Source organism: Nycticebus coucang, chromosome 13, assembly GCF_027406575.1.
Source record: "Nycticebus coucang isolate mNycCou1 chromosome 13, mNycCou1.pri, whole genome shotgun sequence".
Classification (NCBI taxonomy): domain Eukaryota; kingdom Metazoa; phylum Chordata; class Mammalia; order Primates; family Lorisidae; genus Nycticebus; species Nycticebus coucang.
The window spans coordinates 32,819,106-32,838,689 of NC_069792.1; the positions used below are offsets into that span (position 1 = coordinate 32,819,106).

The 19,584-nt window shown below is 45.6% G+C and overlaps 1 protein-coding gene and 1 long non-coding RNA gene across 3 annotated transcripts in view; one reads left to right on the forward strand and one right to left on the reverse strand.

Moving 5' to 3' along the window:
* LOC128563566 (uncharacterized) overlaps window positions 1–19,584 on the forward strand; it is an 856,840-nt gene that overhangs the window by 179,784 nt on the left and 657,472 nt on the right. The gene's annotated exons all lie outside the window — the stretch shown is intronic.
* Window positions 8,000–19,584, reverse strand: part of LOC128563575 (uncharacterized) — a 60,907-nt gene continuing 49,322 nt past the window's right edge. Inside the window, exons 5-6 of one of the 2 annotated variants that reach the window (XR_008373831.1) lie at window positions 12,148–12,222; window positions 8,000–9,716 (exon numbers count right to left, since the gene is read on the reverse strand). This is a non-coding gene — a long non-coding RNA (uncharacterized LOC128563575). Of the gene's footprint in view, window positions 12,223–19,584 lie in introns of both variants that reach the window. The other variant, XR_008373830.1, reaches the window with a different exon arrangement.

Here is a 19,584-nt window from a genome sequence, read left to right on the forward strand (position 1 = left end):
GATGAGCACCCTGCTGACCCTCCGGCCTCCAGTCACAGCCCTGAGGGCTCAGGGGTGCAGAGGTCCTTGCAGTTGATCTGCAGTGACAATGGCAGGGGGAGGGCGAGGCCCACAATAGTGTGTCCAATCCTGATCCATGACCAGTTCTGTCCCTGCCAGGGCAGCAGAGACAGCCAGGGAAGTTCAGCCTGTCCTCTAGACTGGAGGAGTAGGCCCAGGGACACATAAATACACAGGACTGTCCTGGGAAGGGTGTCAGAGGAAAAGCCAGGCCTCTGACTCAGGTTCCACTTGTCATCCCCAGAAGCACCTCTTCCATCTACGTCTCCTGGCCAGATGGATGCCCTGTGTTCTGCGACAAGAATGTGAGCATTCCAAGGCTCAGGTTTGAGGTGGCTGACATACAGGTCACCGTGTCCACATCATACCTGGGGCATCAAGCCACCATCGCGCTTGCTTGGCTGTACCAATTCAGGCCCATTGGCACAAACCCAGAGGGTGGGATGGCAGCAGTTTACCAGCTTCAGAAAGGTAGCGTTTGGGGCTGAAATTCTCTTTGTCATGGGGAGGTAATGGTGTGTTTGGATAACCCAGTAGGGAGTGACAGATGCGGCTGACTTTATCTCCTTTTCCATCTCCTGCTCAATCTCCAGAACAACAGGCAATCCCAGTGCTGGCCATAGAACCAGCACCAGCGCCGGCAGATCTGGGCGAGCAGAGGCCTGCTCTGGAGCCAGGGGTGCCTGCATCCCTGGATCTCCCAATGTATATGGAGCCAGCTCCAGGGCCAGGCTCAAGGGCAGCACCCTGGACAGAGCCATCTGGAAAGCCAGTGAAAACTGGCAAGGCACAACCAAAGGCAATCGTAGGCCTCAGCCAGCCCAGGACTGTGCCTGAACAAATGCTGCACAGGGCGGGGCCGTCTAGCATCCTGGCGTACACAGGGAAACAAGTGGCTGAGCAGCTCACGCTGCTGGATGCGGTGAGCAGCTGCTCAAACCCCTTCCCTGACCAGAGGCCAGCGATCTGGTCCCACCCTGCTGCACGGCTTATGAGCCAGGCCAGCTGTTTGAGTTTCTTTCTGTATTTACGGTCCCTGTGTCTGTGGCAGCTACACACATCTGCTGGGCACATCCCATGGGAGGGGACAGAGTACAGGGTGGGGGCCTGGCCCACTAGATGCAGGGGTGGCCCACTTAGCATGCCGCCCCGGCTGCTAAGCCCCCCGCCCGGGAGGCCTCACCAGCCTCAGCAATTACTACACATCTGGCACAGACTCCATTTCAGACCAGACACCCGCACTGAGACCCTGGAGGTGGCTGCCACGGGCCACGTGCGTCTCAACAGAAAGAAGGCCTGGCACACAGGTGGCCTCAGGAAGGGCCGGGCTGAGCACCTTGCGGAGTGTGGGCTCCTGGAGGCCGGCCTGGGGGAAACACCACGTGCTGTTCTCTCCTTGCCCGGCTCTATGCGTTTTGCGCCCTCCGTGAAAGGGGAATGAAACCCGGGGCTCCGACTACTCTGGGAGAGCCAATGCCAAAGCTGAGAATCTGGCCACCTGCCTGAGTCAAGGGGTGACTTTAGACTCAGAGCTGCCCTGGGCGGTGCCCATGTGGATCTTTCTTCCTCCCCAGGAGCAATTTAAGAAGCTGCTGCCGTGGGAGTGCCTGGACACCTTTTTGATTGAGCTGGACGGGATGGACATAGCTCTGGTGGCACCCACAGTCGGCGCTGCCTTGATTCACTTCGATACTGTGGTGTATTTTGTGATAAGCACGTGCTTGGAGACCCGCACCATGAAGGCCCAGGACAGGGCCAGGGTGCTGGAGCTTTGGATACAGGTGGCCAGGGTAAGCTGTGGGAGGGCCTGAGACAGGGCCAGGGTGCTGGGGCTCTGGATCCAGGTGGCCTCGGTAAAGCATGGGAGGCCCTAGGACACTCGTTCTCTCCTCTGTCCGATGTCAAATTTGCTGAACAGAGTCCAAGCCCCTCAACAGCCCCCAGCCCCGTTCCTGTCCGGGGCACACTGACCTTGACTTCCATGCCCAGTGTTGGTGCGCCCTTTGCGCCTGGACACCGACGTTGGGTTGAACTGTAATTGTCCTCCCAGAGTGTGAAACTCACTGGGGCCCAGACTGCTCTCCTGTGCCTCCCTGGGCCTCTGCCTCCCCACAGAGGAAAGGTCAGCACAGGGGGCACAGCTCGGGCAGTGGGGCTCCAACTCCCCACCTCACGGTGCATCCTCTTCCCTCCCCAGGAGTGTCATAAGTTGAGCAACTACTCATCTTTGCATGGCATAGTCACAGCCCTGAAGGCTGCGCCCATCCATAGTCTCCAGGAGACCTGGAGAGCAGTATCCAGGTGGGTGGGCGTGTGTCTCCTGAGCTGCACCAGCACCTCTCCCGGGTCTGCCATGCTCCCTCACTGCACTGGGAGGGGAGGGGAGCCCAGCACCTCCGGAGGCAGGAATGGGTGGCCTGCCAGGGTCTCTCAGTCCACTGGGTGTTAGCACCGAACGTCTAACTCAGCACCAAGTTTTCTTCACCGTGGGGCACGGGCCTTTGCCACATTGGAGATATTCCCATGTCTAGCGCACATCTAAACTGAGAAAGTGAGCTGCCCAGTTGACATTGGGCTGGGCCAGATGAACAGCAGGTCAGCGCCCGCTCCAGTCCTGTGGAGCCTCTGGGAATCAGGAGCCCAGAGGAAACACAAATCCTGCTGGTTTGGATCCTTTTCATTCCCAGTTCAAGGAATGTGAACTCGCCCTCCTCCCCGCTACTCCCTGATTTATCCGACTTTCTTTCCCCTCTGCAAAGGGAAAGCGCGAGAGCGTATAAAGAACTGTGCGCACGCGATGACAGGATGACCCGGGAGAAGCTGATAAAGGTACAGGGGGGCTGGGGCTGGGGGCAAATGTTTAGAGGGCAGGGAGAGGGGAATTTGGAAAGGGTACCGGGCCGGGTGATTTTTGGTTAATTTTCTAACTCAACGTTTACCTGAAAAGTACCAGTCGCCAGTCCTGTTCAGAAGAGAGAAGGGGCTTTCCTGGCTGTTCATCAGGGACGAGCTGGATAATTAGCAGGGCTCTGGCTAATATCCATTGCATTGGTCCCTCTGGTTATGTAGCTTCCACCAGGCGATGGGGAAATGTTGTGGTGGTGGTGGGGGTGGCTTCTTTCTTTCCCGAAACCAGCCAGAAATTCTCCAGAAAGCCGGGCCTCTATTGCTGGTGTGTGGTGCGAGCAGCTGGGGCAGGGTCTCCAGACAAACGAGGGGCTGAGCTGCATGCCCCAGTAACACAGCAAGTGGGTGTAGGACACAGGGCTGGGTCTAGAACCAGAGCTCACTGAGTGACTGTAGAACCTCACCAGCTGACTGTGGCCAGGTGTCCACAGTGCGAGGTCAGGGTCCTGGGAGTAGCTGAGTGAGGGTAAGATAGTCTCACTGACCTTGTCCTGACCCTGGCAGCTGGGGATCTCCAAGCTGGCCCGCCGGGAAAAAAACCCTCACAGAGCCCAGATGAGGCAGCAGAAACGGAAGGTGAGCCTCCTTTGGTGTGGGTGGGGAGGGCCACTGGGACGGAGGGCAGGGCCTCCCCCCAGCTGGAGTCTCCCCATCAGGAGAGCAAGGGCCTCCTACTAGGCCCTCCTTCCTGTAGCTGGTGCCTGAAATGCCCTCAGCAGAGGGCCCAGGACAAAGGCCTGGAAGAGCTGGGCTCAGCATGCCCTACAGGAAGGGTGGGGTCTGGGACCACAAGGCATTGTGACCTGTGAACATCCCAGGCTGTAGGTGACCATGGGTGCAGCTGGGGGAGGAGAGGGATAGAATGGAAGGAGGAAGCTGAAGGTGTCTGGCTGCTCCAAGTCAGAGATCTTGAGGAGAGGTCTAGGAGACCGGGGTGGGGTGTGAGATTCCGGACAACAGAACGGGGAAGGCCACTTGCAGGTGGGTGCTCATCACCACTCCCACCCCAATGACACAGGGCGTCATTCCCTTTCTTGGAATCTTTGTCGATGACCTAACTCTGCTGCAGAAGTGGACGCAGAATAATGTGGCTGTGAGTGAGCCTAGGGCTGGCACACTGGGGACCAGAATCCTAAGGCTGGGGGGAGACATTCCTGGATGGAGCCCTGAGAACTCAGCACTCAGCAAAACTGCTCCCAGGCAGCCCTGTGAGCTGGGGTATCAGGCCCGACGTCAGCCTCCAGTCCCTGCTCCCAAGGCAGAAGCTGCAGAGCTGCCTGACTGCTGAGCTGCCCGAGGGTCTGGCTGAGCTGGACTCAGCCTCTCCCTCAGGTGCTGCCCACGGGAGGAGTTGAAATTGGCCCCTCCACACTCAGGCAGCTCCCATGTGGCTCCAAACTCTCTTTGTGTGCAAGGAGATTTTGTGTGCCCCTACTTGTCATGAGGAAGTGTTGGGTCACAGGGCCCCTGAGCATCAGCCCGCACGCTCCCTTCATCACAACCCACAGCGTGATGTGGGTGCAAGTGCCTTGTGCGCAGGTCCCCTGGCCACTGAGCCTGGATGACACGCAGCAAGGGAGCCCAAGGAGGGGGGAGTCATGGCTGGGGGGCCTCTCTCCCGGGCATTGGCTGTGCCTTGCACGGAAATGTGCTCAACATAACAAAAAGGGGAAGGTGGGCAACTGGGGGCCTCTCTCTGGGGAAGCACAACATGTGGAAGTCAGAGACTGCCCTGGGAGGACATTCCCTGGCTGCATCCTCCACATCGTAGATTTCCTGGGAGGGTTTGACGTCAGGGAAGGGGCAGTCCACCCCATGAAACGTGCAGGATGGGAATGAAAACCAACTCCTGGAGAAAGGCAGTTGACATCCAACTCTGAGGACAGACTGGGCCTTCAGAGGATGGGAGGGGAGAAGGGAACCACTCCAGAGAAAGGCGCCAGAGATCGGCCCCTTGCCCTCCCCAGCATGGCCCCTTCAGAATCTTCCCCCCGGCCCAGTCAGCATCCGTCCTTCTCTCTGGCTCCAGGCCTTCAAGATCATCCAGCAGCTGCAGTTGCTGCAGGTGACTGCCAATAATTTCTGTTTTCAACCAGACAGAGACTTTCAGTCCTGGTTCCAAACCATGAAGCCACTGGACCAGTACAATATGTGAGTGCCTGCAAACGTTGGCGGAGGGTAGGGGGACCTTTGTGCATCCCTGCTCAGGACTCTGTCTGGTGGCCAGCTGCAAAGAGCCTGTGGCCGTGGTTCCCTGGTCACCAACAGTCCCTGGGGCATGGTGACTGCTGAGCGCCGGGTGTCCAAGCCTGCCAGGCAGACCCTGGGCGGGGGACCTGAATTTTGTTCCTGGTGGCCTCATAGCTGCCTCTCTGTCCTGCAGCCACAACTTCTCCTGGGAGCTGGAGCCACCATTTCAATAGGCCAAAACAACATCAAGGCCGAGGAGACCTGTCCTGGGACTGTGTCCACCTTTGAGCTACTTTTATTTACTCTCCCCTGCCACTCCCTTACACCCCCCTAGAATCCTGTTCATTTACTCCGCCCTGACACTCCCTTTTCCTGTCATCTATATCCCTTATTCCTTGCTCCTCATCCCTGGCTTTCACTTAAATAAATGCATGTTCCATATTGTTATCAGTTTTCTTCATGATTTTTCTCTATAGCTGTCGTGGCTAGTCTGTATCATTTTGAGAGTGTGCTCTGTGAACGCATGGATGCCACAGACATGAAACTCTTCATGATCTGAGGCTGTCGCTTATCTATGTGAACTCAAGGGAGCTGTGTGGAGCTCCATCTCTCCTGTATAGAGTTTCTGCAAAGACCACCTCATGAATGACATCTGGAGGATTGTCTCGTATCTGCTTTCAAAAGGCTTCCTAATTCTTTTTGTCCTTCTACACTTCGTGGCATGGATTTAGCACACTTCCAAACTGACTTCGTGCCACCAGTTTCACCCTGATACCAACACCGGACAAAACACAACTTGATCTTTACTACTAAAGGTGGATGTGTTTCACCACAAAGGTCTTCATCCTCATTCTCCACTCATGCTGGCTGAGCAGGGGGAGGAAGAGGAGAGGTTGGTCCAGCTGAAAAGGGTGGCTGGCAAAAGGGGTGCACGTAGGTTTCTCTATGGTGGTAGAGTTTGTCCTGCCGACTCCACTCTGGAGACGCAGACGGCCTGAAGGGTTATGAAAATGCCAGAACAGATGTGTTTTTTAGAGTTCAGTTGTCATAGAACAATAGACTTGGACGAGATGACCATCAATAACAGCTTAATTGGTGCTGCCCAAGCCACATTTTCTGGACCCGAGGACCATCCTACACTATCGTGGCTCAGATGGTCTGGATTAGACTAGTAGTAATTTCTTTTCTACTCCTATTGATTAGTTTGCTAGCAGCAGCACTACCCTAAACTTACACTACCTGGTGTTTCTCACTAGCTCCTCCATGTGCTTGAAGCATCTTCTGTTATCATTTGACTTTAGAGTACTAATGATTTTAATTCCTCCTCACCACAATTTGAGGGAATGTGTGTTGGAGAAACTTCACTTTTGATAAAAAAAAATTTAGATTCTCTAAAGAAGGTTTTAGTCTCCTTGCTCGTGGTAATGTTGGAGGAGAGTACAGACTCCCGTGGTTTGTTCTGTTTCTTCCTTCTAGTTTTTTCGGAAATGTGTAATGGAAGGTAATGGTAAGGCAGGATTCTAGCACCAGACTCTCCGGATTCTCTCCCAGCTCTGTGACTTCCTCTTTGTGAGTCTTCGGGAATATTATTTAAGCAATGGCTCCTTTGCCTTCACTATGAAATGAAGATTGTGTTAATAAAATTGCTGTGGGCATTAAAAGGGTTTGTATTTGTAAAGTGCTTTATAATGCGGTTGGCACATTGTGTCACCCTTATAATTACATACAGTCATACAAGCAGTTCTCATTTAAAATTTGTGGTTGTTAAGTAGTAATGTTGTTTTAAAAATATGAGTCCTATTTTTCAGCTCAGAGAGGCTTAAGAATAGATTCTTTAAAAACGGGAGAGGCTTTTTTGGCTCAAGAAGTAGGGTGCTGGCCCCACATAATGTTATGGTAGCTTCAAACCAGGGCCTGGCTAAAAACTGCAAGAAATAAATAAAGAAAGAAATAAAAATAAAAAAGTGAGAGGCTTCAGGTGAGACAAAGATTTGGCTGGGCACAATAGCTCATGGTTGTCATCCTAGCATGCTGGGAGGCTGAGGTGGGTGGATTGCCTGAGCTGGGGAGGTGGAGACCGGTCTGAGCAAGATGGAGACCTTGTCTCTATGGAAAATAGAAAAATTAGATGAGCAAATGGTAGGTACCTGTAGTCACAGTTACTGGGGAGGCTGAGGCAAGGGGATCAGATCATTGAAGCCCAGGAGTTAGGGGTTGCTGTGAGCTCTGACACCACAGCACTGTAGCCTGGGGCAACCATGTGAGACTGTCTAAAAAACAAGAAAACCTACAGACGTGTGCCATCCTCAGTGCACCACCCCATGCATTCTTTTCACTTGCCACCTCTTCCCTAGCACAGCTTAGCGGCTACCCCAGAACTTATGGCCATGTCAAAGCCTATGCAATCTTTCAGTTTAGTTGACCTCGTGGCTACAGGTACCACCCCTGCTTTACCTTGTGAAATAATCGGAATCCCACTAGTGCTTTCCTAGGGGGCACTGCCGCTCACCTCTTGCAGCAAAATTATCGCTGAGTTTTCAAATGAAGGAAAAACCCCCACAAGTTTGTGCCTATGTAACCAACAAAACTTCTAAACGGTGCATCAAAGACCAGGGGGCCTCAGTGTGTACATGCAGTTGGGTCCAAAGACGCTTGAGGAGCTATACAGTGGTTGCTGTGAAAAGGGAGCTTAACTTTAAGGTTGTATACTGTGGTGCATTGAGCATTTCAAACCCACTACAGTAACATCAGTTTTGTTTTGTTTTGTTTTGTTTTTTATTCAGTGAATTATACAACATCCCTCACAGGAATCAGCAGGAATGGAAGATAAAGAGTTCCTAAGACAACATTCAACACACACATAACTTTTTAGAAGCATCATTGCATATAAGGTTTTTTAGAAAATATTTCACTTGCTCCTTTCCTCTGTTTTTTAAAAAGTCATTTGTAATGGCCATTTTCTCACCCCTCTGTTTTCATAAGTGCCAATTGTAAGGTTGTTGTAAAGGTTCCTTCTTGTAAATATTTCTGACAATAGTGGCTATCAATGATCTCTAATCTTATCTCATCGATGATTCAACTAACGCACTGTAAGGAAATCTGTGACAGAGACCTCAGGACACAAGAAATTTGAAATTATTTTGTTTTATGGAATATTGCAATTGTATGAATTTGAATATCTAGAGGAATGCACACATAAGGTTAGCCAAAGAGAGAAATATCACAATCATATTGTTATTTCAGATACAAAGAGCCAATGGGCTGGAAGTGAAATGGTTCCCCAAAGAAAGCAAACAATGGACAAGACTCCCAGAATTAGAAATGAGAATTATTTTATTAGTACTAAAATAAATTGCTTGTAAGTCAAATCCATGTACTTTAGTTTAGATACGTCTTCATATCCTCAGATAGGAGAGCACCGTTATGCAGGAAGGACGCACTTCGTGATATTTCTCGATAATAATCGTGTTAACCACCTATCCTAGTGTGACCCAACTAATGTAAAATAAAAGCTAAAGCATATGGGTTATACTCTAAAAGCAACCCTATTTCCTAGGCTTCACTAGGACCTTGGCTAGGTCCTTTACCCTCCACTTTTATGTTCATTTTTTTTGAGACAGAGCCTCAAGCTGTCACCCTGGGTAGAGTATGCCTCAACATCGGCTCATGAATCTGTAAAAATGTGCCACCCTCACAAAAGATGTCAACAGTACGGGAAACTGTTCTGGGGGGACAGAGGTAGAAGGGACATCTTTACTTTGAGTTAGCCTACAACTATAAACCTAAATTCTAGTTGGAAAAAAATCTAGTAATTTAAAACAAAATCATACCTGGAAACCAATCCAGGAAAAAAATTGTTTTATTTGCTTTGGTTTACAAGAAGATAGTGTAAACCGTTTTTTAGTGCTCAAAGTAGTACGTTATAAATTTATCAAATCAACAAGAACTATTACTCAATAAAAGCACACATCTTGTATCCTGTTTGGCTCTATAAGGCACTTGTGGGGAGGTCAGGACAAAGGTGCGTGTGCAGCTAGCTGAGCGCAGCAAAGGGAAAAGAGCAGGCTGCTTACCCTCCTGGAGCATCATGGCACCCCTTCCCCTGTAGAAGGGGACACTGACACCAACTGGGGAGGACTGAATGAGATGACATTTCCAAAGTGCCCAGCACAGTGCCCGGTACACAGTATAAGCTTGAGGAATGCTAGCTTCTATGATTTTTCATATTAGGATTATATCAGACTCCTAACAGGGTGTGCATGTTTAATCAACCTATATGACCATTAGGTTATTTTTACTTCAAGGATACAGAATGTACCCCACTCCCCCATCTGTAGAAAGTGCCACGGCAGCTCTGAAATGGAAGCTTAGTTCTTCCAACACAGGGATACGAGGAAGAGGGCGGGACTGGACGGAATGGTCAAGGATGTCAACTCCGTCATGTGTCTTGAGGATCAAGTACTTCAGAAAGGGCTGCGGGTGAGGGGATCTGAGCTGGGGTATCCCTATCCCAGCAGCCACGGCAATCTTGTGAAATGCACCCTGACAAACCTAAAGATCTGCAAGAAAGAAAGGGTCTCTGGATTACAGTCGACCAGCTTGGCCTGAAGCCATGGTTTAGCTGACACAGCTTGGACCCACTCGTGCCAAACACTTTCTGTCAGCAGCAGGCCCTGAGTGAGTGAGTCCCAGAGCGATTACACAGCAGTGCGCAGGATCAAAAAGTATTCGAGCAGCCCCCTAGACCAGGACAGGAGGCCAATGTAGGTCCCTCTGCAAATTCCACCCCATCCAGCCACCCCCTCTGACAGTCGGGAAGGCAGGTTTGGAATTCACCTGGTGACCATGCTGTCTTAGACCGAATGGAAGACTAATCAAGCTTGGGACTGACGGGACCGAGGCCTTAAAGGAAAACTCAGGAGGTGGGAGAAGGATGAGATGCTCGGCCTGGGCCTTCCCTGCAACCCCAGGCTGGGACGTGGAGGATGACCCATGCACCACACACCCAGGGGAACCTGCTCTAGCTCCATCCTGGGCATTAAAGGGTTTCCTTTTCACCCTTACAGACGCATACTAGTAGGGTAGGGGTCAAGGACAGCTCGTTTTCGCATGTCCCTGGACTATCCCCGCTTTGGTTTGCAACTGTTTTAAGGCTACATTTAGATGCCCATAGGGGTTCAATGAATGCATTTCCCTGCGAGGCTACTATTGACAGGAATACTTTAATATATACTCTCTATATGACAAGGATTAATACGGTTACAAATAGTAGGATACTTATCATTTTCAAAAGTCTTAAAAAGTAACAACAGATATATGCACGCATTGTTCTTGTCTATGGCAAATAACTGGCTAACCAGCTGTGCACTAGGCAGTGTGCAGCGCACCTCCAAAGCCACTAGGCTCCACTGGCCCAATGGCCCTTCAAGCCCACTTCAGTCAGATGGCAACAGCTTCACAACCTGCTGCTCCTAATGCTCACTCCTTGGGGTGCTAAGCTGCTCGGCATGCAGTTGGGCCTCCGTGAGCCCTAGAATTCTAACACCCACCATACTCTTCCCACTCTTTTCCCTGTCTAAGCTCATATTATGCATTTCTTTGAATTTATTTATTTATTTATTTTTTTTTTTTTGAGACAGAGTCTCACTATGTCACCCTTGGTAGAATGCTGTGGAGGTACACGGCTCACAGCAACCTCAAACTCTTGGGCTTAGGCGATTCTCTTGCCTCAGCCGCCCAAGTAGCTGGGTTTACAGGTGCCTGCCACGCCCTGCTATTTTTTGTTGTTGCATTTGTCATTGTTGATTCTAGCTGGTCCCGGCTGGATTCAAATCCTCTAGCCTTGGTATATGTGGCTGACCGGTACCCTACCCACTGAGCTATGGGTGCTGCCAGATTTCTTTGAATTTTTTTGGGCTAGTTTAAGAGTATAGATTCTAGCATTACAGAGACTTAGCTTAATCATTTACCCACTACTTGACTTTGGATAAATAAACAGGTTCTCAATCATCTAACTCATCTGTAAAATAGGAGGTAATTTCTAAATAAGAAAATAAGAAAACTAAAATAGGAAGAGACAGAATCCAGGCCTGTGAAATCAGGCGGCCTTGCCTCCCTTGACCTGGCATCTTGTCATGAGAGGGCCTGCCTTACTTATCCATCCTGTAGGCCTGTGACACAGTGAACGGGGTCTATGAACTTGAAATGGGATTATTTATTCTTACTCTGCCTCATTGTATAAAGGGCTTGATGTTGCCTGAAATTAAATTTAACAACATACACTTTACCTACAAGTGGGTATTCTGAAGTAAGCAGAAGGATAAAAAATAAAATTTTCATATTTGGTATTTATTTTTCCTTCTTTTTATTGGGACCTAGAATATCATTGTCATTGTAGGTATGATTTTAAATAAAAATAAGAAGATGTTAGGGAAGTTGTGTGTGTGTGTGTGTGTGTGTGTGTGTTAGAGGGAGGGTGCAAATCACACACCTTGTCCTTGGGCTGCTGTCCTGTGTCACAGCAAAGGCACAATCAATGGATCTTTGATCAGCAAACAGGGTGGTGACAGGTACCCTTTGTTCGCTGTTGTTGGTGATTATTGACAAGCTGGTAATGATCATCCTGTGCTATGTCACTCACACTGAGGCCATTAGCATCATTTAAAGGTTAAAAACAAATTCTTTTAAAAGGCAGAATTTCTTAGAAGTCAGGAAAGCCTCAGATTTTTTTTTAACCCAGTTCACACTATATATTAGGGAAAACTGGATCCTGGAATCAGGATTTTGGTCCTTCCCTTACGCCTCACATTAAAATAATATTTAACCTTTCCTGATTTAAATTTTTGGCAGCCAAACCGTGAGTCAAAATTCTCCCAATAAACAAACAAAAAGGGGAACCTGAAAGCTTTTTATGTCTCGAGGAGTACAAGGCAGAAAGTAAGCACAAACCCAAGGCAGATCTGTAGCAAATGACAGCAGAATTATACTTACTCTGTGACACTCTCACTAGCTCAGTCACACTGAAAACACCTGATGTGACAAAACTGTCCTGGAAGCCCAAATGTCCTGGGGAAACAAAAACAAAAGAAAACAAAGTGTCATACATAGAAGAACATTTGACAACAGAACTCTAAATATTAGTTTCGTTATGATTAAAAAGTGTGACTCCTCATCTCACTCTGTGCTCCGCTCCGGGCTTACGTAGGAGGACACAGTCATTTAGCTATGGAGAGAGTTTTCTGGTTAGAATCTGGAGGTTGTGGAAAGCTATGACAACACCTACTAGCTGATTTTTGAAAAGGTTAAAAAAAATCCAACAGGAAAGCTGAAACAAAAGACAATTAAAAATAAATGGTTACCTTGGGTGACCTCTGAGACCTTAACCTTTGGATGAAAACAGCATACCCAAGAATCAGCCAGAAGAGCTAAATTCCATAATAGTTTTTAAATATTATTCTTTAAAAAAAATCTGATCTGGATTAGTTATCCATTTATTTAACTCAAATAAGATTTAAAGATAGAGCGGCACCTGTGGCTCAAAGGAATAGGGTGCCTGCCCCTTATACTGGAGGTGGCAGGTTCAAACCCAGCCCCAGCCAAAAAGTGCAAAAAAGAAAAGATTTAAAGATGTTCCCTTCATTTCTAAAGGCACCACAGGGTCAATTTTTAAAAAGCTGGAATAGAGAAAAGCAAGCCCCAAACCCATAAAACATGAAAAAAATTCTCTTGAGCACAAATAAAAATCGAGCTTTTTTTTTATACATACAAAAGTTTTTTATTATTGGTTAATTTTTTTTGAAGAAGGATAAATTAATCAGTGGTTCAAAAATTCTTTAATTTTTGAACTCTATGCTTCATTTCAGCTAGATATAACTAATTTTCCTTAAGATATTTGATATTACATCTATTACCAAACACTCATTTAATTTTATGATATACTTAGAAACCTAAAACTTGACAAATGGCTGGAAATTCATACTCTATGGTATGTAGTTTCCCTCTCTGCCTCTAAAAACTTTCTGATTCTGTGAGTTCCACAGAGGCAGATTCTAGTTGAGAGACCTACCTCATGTCAGCTTAATCTTTGCTGGCTTTAAAATTTTAGGGGAGAGGAAGTTGTTGGCTGAAGGGATTTTTGAAATAACTATTCTTTGTCATAAAAAAAAAACCTTTAAGAAATACAATATAAGAAAGTAGGCCAATCTTAATACACATATTACAATCTATAAATAAAATATATGTTTTTGCTGAAAGCTAGTTTTGATATACTATTAAGGGGAAGTAAGTTTCGCTGAGGTACAGAATATCTATTAAATGTCATGTACATAAACCCATGTAAAACATTACCATGTTTGGGGGACTATAAATAGACCTACAAATTATTTGCCTTCTTTTGTTTACACTGGATTTTTTTCATAAGAAAGATTTTTACTGAGATTTAAAAGAAATTTTTTCAGTTGACGTTTATATGAAATACAATCTATAGTATTTTAGATGAAACAGTTCTAAGTTTTGAAATGCAGAATTATTGTCAACTGCTTTTTGAAATAAAATGTAAAATTTTCAACTTAAATATACTTAATAAATTTCATTATTTATAAAAGTAGATCTTCCATTGGATACTGCAAACCCATGACTACATATCCACTGAAAAGAAAAAAGTCATTTTACCATAAAGACATTTGCACTTGAATGCAACAGAACAATTCACAATCCCAAAGACGTCAGAACAACCCAAGTGCCCGACGACCCGTGAATGGACTAATAAACTGTGGCACATGTACACTGTGGAATACTATTCAGCCACAAAAAGAAGGGAAGATTGTGCACCTTTTATAACCTGGAAGGAACTGCAGGACATTCTCCAAATTAGGAGGGAGTTAAGAAACACAGCAATGAAAAATCAAGCATCGCATATACTTGATTATTAAGTCCAAACCAGTAAATTAACACTACAGGCTACAGGAGAGAAAAACTCAATTAAATTCAAGAAGGGGATGGGGCTCAGTGAGTTCCCATCGTAAGGGCACAAGGTAAGGGTATACCGCATACTTCCTGGGTAAAGGACGCAACTTCAACTCGTACTTTACCTTATAAACACAAATAGTGTAACCTAACTGTATGTACCCTCATAGTAACCTGAAATTAGAAAGAAAGAAAAGAAAAATTTCACCTTTCAAAAACGAAAAAAATTTCACCACCCACACCCAGGCATTTACTTGGTTTTTGTAAGTGCCTAAGGTGCTATTTCTTGGATTAAGAAAACTGAAAAGTAAAAAAATTAATAAATAAAATAAAAATTCGCTAATGAGGTCTTGGCAAAACAAACCGTGACATTTTTTTTCTTATTGGGACACAGTAAACATCACATTTATCCCACAGATCATAACAAAGGAAATCCAAACACAACGTACGTTAAGGGTGACTTGAAACGCTCAGAACAGTAACAAGGAAATCCAGCCGAGGAGGAAAATCTGGGTGGCTCTCCAGCTCGCGCCCTCTCTGTCTTTATAACTTCACTTGCGAGCTGACACTTGTTTCAGTTCCAATCTTTGAAATTCCTTATTTTGAGGATGAACTGACCTGAATTTCTGTTCAGTGAAGGCAGGACACACACGCGCTTTAATCCTACTGCTACACATACGCGCACACACAGGAAAAGGCGGAATAAAGCTAAACGTGTCTTTATTTATAAAATACTCATTACAAAATCTTTACAAAACACTTCTCTATGCGTCAATATGTAAATACAAAAATATTAAAAATATAAAATAATATAAAATACACATGTATGAGTTTGTTAATTTTTCCTATTAATGGCAAACTTGGGGACACCCTATATTTTGAAGACTCAGTTGAATTTGGTACAGGGACTTGGCAAGGGGAAGGACCTCTGTATTCACCCTCTCCTGGCTGCCCCCTTTCTGCTGTCCCCCTCTTAAATGTTGGTGTTCCCAGGGTCTGTGCCCGCCACTCGGTGTATGCGCGCCCGCGCGTATTTCCTAAGCTATTTATCTACGTCATCAGCTACCAGTCTAGACTGTAATATTTATATGAGAACTAGAATGCTTGCTTTGCTCACCACGGTATCCTTAAGGCCTGAAACAAAGCAGAATAAGGAGATGGATGAGTCTACAGGCTAATGTCTCTCAAATTCTTTTATGTTTTGCCAACAACTTTCTTCTGAATTCCAAACCCATAAATCTAAATATCTGTTGGACATTCTATGCAGATAGCCCACGGTATTCTCACACTCAACATATCCAAAGCTGAACTCATTTTCTTCCCTCCCCCAACCTGTACTTACTCTTTTGAATTCCCTATGTCAACGAACCATCCACCATTCGTCCAGTTTTCCATGTGTTAGTGTCACCCTGAACTCCTCCTCTTACAATGACCCACATCCAGCTACTCCCTGCTGACTCTGTGGCCCTGGACTCCACGTGTGTCTCCACCTCCCTCCAACAGGCAGGGCTCAGGGTCTTCCCATTCAACCCCAACTTGATGGAAATACCTCCTACCTATGTCTCTATCATCAGTCTTGGCTTCCTTTCCAATCTACTCTCCACTCTTCAGCTGGAGCTATCTAATCGGCAAATCTGAAGATTCATTCGTTTATTCAACAAATATTTACCAAACACCTACTATACGCCAGACATCATGCTAGGGGCTTGAGACACAGTCTCTACCAGCACTGCTTACAGTTTACAAGTAGAGACAACTGAAACCAGGTAAGACAAATAAATTATTTTTTAAATTATCAATGGTATAAATGGCAAGAATAAAACAGGTAGCATAGCAAAAGCTTCGTAAAGGACAGTCAGGGAAGGTCCACTTAAGACCCGATATCCGAAGATCTCAAGGAGCCAGCCAGGAAGAGGAGAGGGAAGCTCTTCAGCAGAGGGGTTAACCTGTGCAGGAGCTCTGAGGTAGGAAGGAATAAGGAGTTGGAGAGATGGAGATAAATCCAAGGTGCTTGCAGCCCGCTGCCCTATCAGTGCATTCAGGGTACAGCGAGAACTCTCACACATGGTCTGGGACCTGGAGACAGCCTCTGTTTTGTTCCCCAAGTTCATCTTTTGTCACCTGTCTCTTACTTCTGGCCCTACTCTTCAGCCTAAGGGAACGACATGCTCCTCCCTGGACCTGGTCCCCCATCCCGATTCTGCTCCTTCTTCTTGAAATGTCCATTCTTCCTGCTCTTTGCTTGGCCATCCCCTTACCTGTCCTTGGAGTCTCAGCTTTGTTGTCATTTCTGTCAAAAGTGTTCCCTGGCCGCCCCACCCTGGAAAGACCCCTTTCTCTTTTCTCAATATTGACAGCACGTACTAGCTACAGCTCGGACCTGGGACTTAGCACACTGAATTTGTAATCTTGTCTTTTCCCCACCCAAGACTCTGAGCCCTTTGAGGGCAGAGCATCTTCTGTGTCTTTGGCCCTCCGGGTCCTAACACAGTGCCTGGCAGGTAGGAAGCACTCTGGAAATGCCTCTGAATGGACAAAACTCAAGCTGGGCTCACCTACGCTTATTTTTCCTTTTTATAAACATTTTGACAAAACTAATTTCTGTCTCTCTCATTTCTAGCAATGTAGTTTGAACTAAAATTGAGACAGTCTGTACTGGCAAACTATTAAAATAGTCTACCCAAATATTCCCTCCAAAATAAATAAACAGCCCCAGGATGGGAGAGAGAGTGAAGCTTCTACAAGGAGGTACCATCCGTTTCCCTGATGAGAAATGCCTGGGGGTTATCCTATTGCTATCATTATGGGTTGGTCTTTGGGAGATCAAGTCAAAATAGTTAAAGGGCAGTGTGACTGCCCACACAGACATAGAGCCCTGCTCCAAGAAAGAGCTGGTCCCAAGCTTAAACCAAGATCTGTGTGATCCTGAGAAAGTCACTGCAAAAGTAACAATCTCATCCTCCCTCTCCATCAGCAACCACCTCCCAGGGCATATCTGACTTAGTAGAATGTGTGTAATTTATACGGCAAAATGTATGTGAACATATAATAATCACAGAAGTTTTTAGAGTATAATGATTTGATTATACATTATTGTGATTTGATAATGATCACAAATTATTAATGTAATTATCTCTTGCCTCAGCTGGTTTATGTTTACCATGTGTTCCCGAGGAGAGAAAGGTCTGTGTAAATACCTCCCATAACTTCACACGCCTATGAAACTGCCTTTGTTCCTTCACCAGTTACTTGGAAACCCACTGATGAACTCTATAAGGAGACAGCAATGAGAAATGAAACCTAAGAAATGGTGGAAACAGTGATGTTGCTAACGTAATTATTAAGTGAACCTGAGTGAATTAATATTTCATTCTCACCAACAAACCAAATCGTAAGAAAGACTTTCAGGGAAAGTACACTAATCTGGCTATTCTCCTTTATTGCAACATGAGAGAAAAGTAGAAGGGAAAATAAAAGGTAAATTTAAGCAATCCAAATTCAGATGTTGTTAGCGTTAAAAGATCCTCAGATGACAAGCTGATTAAACATTCCTGAAAGGTCCTAAGATTTACATTTTGAATAGAGCCCTTCACGAAAAGGTATAAAACATATACTCTTATGAAGTGTGCTTTAGATGAAAAGCCAGATTGATCAATGATCTCTTGCTACAGTTTGGAACTACTATTCAGGAGCAATTGCATAGGAGATTGAAATGAGGAGCAGATCTTTTTTCATTTCATATAAAATGGCTAAAAAAGTTCATGTAGGGCGCTAGCTACATACAACCAAGGCTGGCAGGTTAGAACCTAGCCCCGCCTGCTAAACAATAATGACAACTACAAGAAAAAAATTGCCAGGTGTTATGGCAGGCGCCTGTGGTCCCAGCTACTTAGAAGGCTGAGGCAAGAGAATCACTTAAGTCCAAGAGTTTGAGGTTGCTGTGAGCCGTGACGCCATAGCACTCTACCGAGGGCAACATATGAGACTCTGTCTCAAAAAAATAAATAAATAAAATGAGGGCGGCGCCTGTGGCTCAGTGAGCAGGGAGCCGGCCCCATATACCGAGGGTGGCGGGTTCAAACCCAGCCACGGTCAAACTGCAACAAAAAAATAGCCGGGCGTTGTGGCGGGCGCCTGTAGTCCCAGCTACTCGGGAGGCTGAGGCAGGAGAATCGCCTAAGCCCAGGAGCTGGAGGTTGCTGTGAGCTGTGTGACGCCACGGCACTCTACCGAGGGCAATAAAGTGAAACTCTGTCTCTACAAAAAAAAGGAAAATAAAAAAATAAAGTGAAATAAAATAGTCATCTTTGCCAAACATACCATTGTAGTACTTGCAATCATCTATAAACTTTTGGAGGCCTTGCAATCATCTATAAACTTTTGGAGGCCTCCACTTCTGTCAAGATAAATAAGGGCTGCCTCTTTCATTTTTAGATTTGACATTTTCTCCTAGTTAATGATTCTTCTGTATTACCAACTGATAAACCACAGTTGTTGGTAAAGAGTATAGATGGTGAAACTATAGAAAAAGTATCAGAAAACCTAGAAATAAAGTAAGACAAATTTTACTTTTGAAGTCCTATAGTAAGACTTTACAAACTATTAAAGTGTGAAATAAAACTAAGTAAAATCTCTAACTTTGAAAAAATTCCTACCCGAAGAGAAACAAAACTTTGCTTTCTTTTGCCAAATAACATTTTTATCAACACTAGGTTCTAAGATCCTCTCATAAGATTGCAAACTGAAAAACAATAGCCTCAAATGTTTAACAGAGTAGGTAATTCCAAAAAAAATGCTTGTTGAAATAAACAGTATCAGATAATGAGGATCTCTCGTGTTTTAAAATGAAAGTGATATAGATGTCTTGAAAATTTAATCTAAGTAGCAAAATGTAGTAGAACGAAGAAACCTGGGAAATTTGAGAACTTGATTCTAGACCCAGCATTTCCTGGTTGTTGTGGGGAAATCATCTGACCTCTCTTTAGCAGCAGTTCTCAACCCTTTGTAACAAGGAAAATACATCCTGCATATCAGATATTTACATTATGATTCATAACAGTAGCAAAATTACACTTATGAAGTAGCAATGAAAATAATTTTATGGTTGGGGGTCACCACAACATGAGGAACTGTATTAAAGGGTCGCAGCATTGGAAGGCATTAGGAAGGTTGAGAACCACTGCATGGGAAAGGAAAGGGTTGTATTAGATAATTAAGGCCCTTTCAGTTCTGTAGCTTGTTATCAGTGACCAACATAAAACATTAAACCATGGTAATGAGTACAGAATGGAATATATAAAATTCATTTAAAGACAAGAGGCCCTAATTGGAAACAATATATAATTGTAGTAGGTGCTAGGAATAAAATGCTTAAGACTAGATACTGCCTTTCAAGAAGCTGCCAACTTAGAGAAGTCAGAAATAACGACTAACACATTGGTTCACTGGTTTCCAAATATTTAC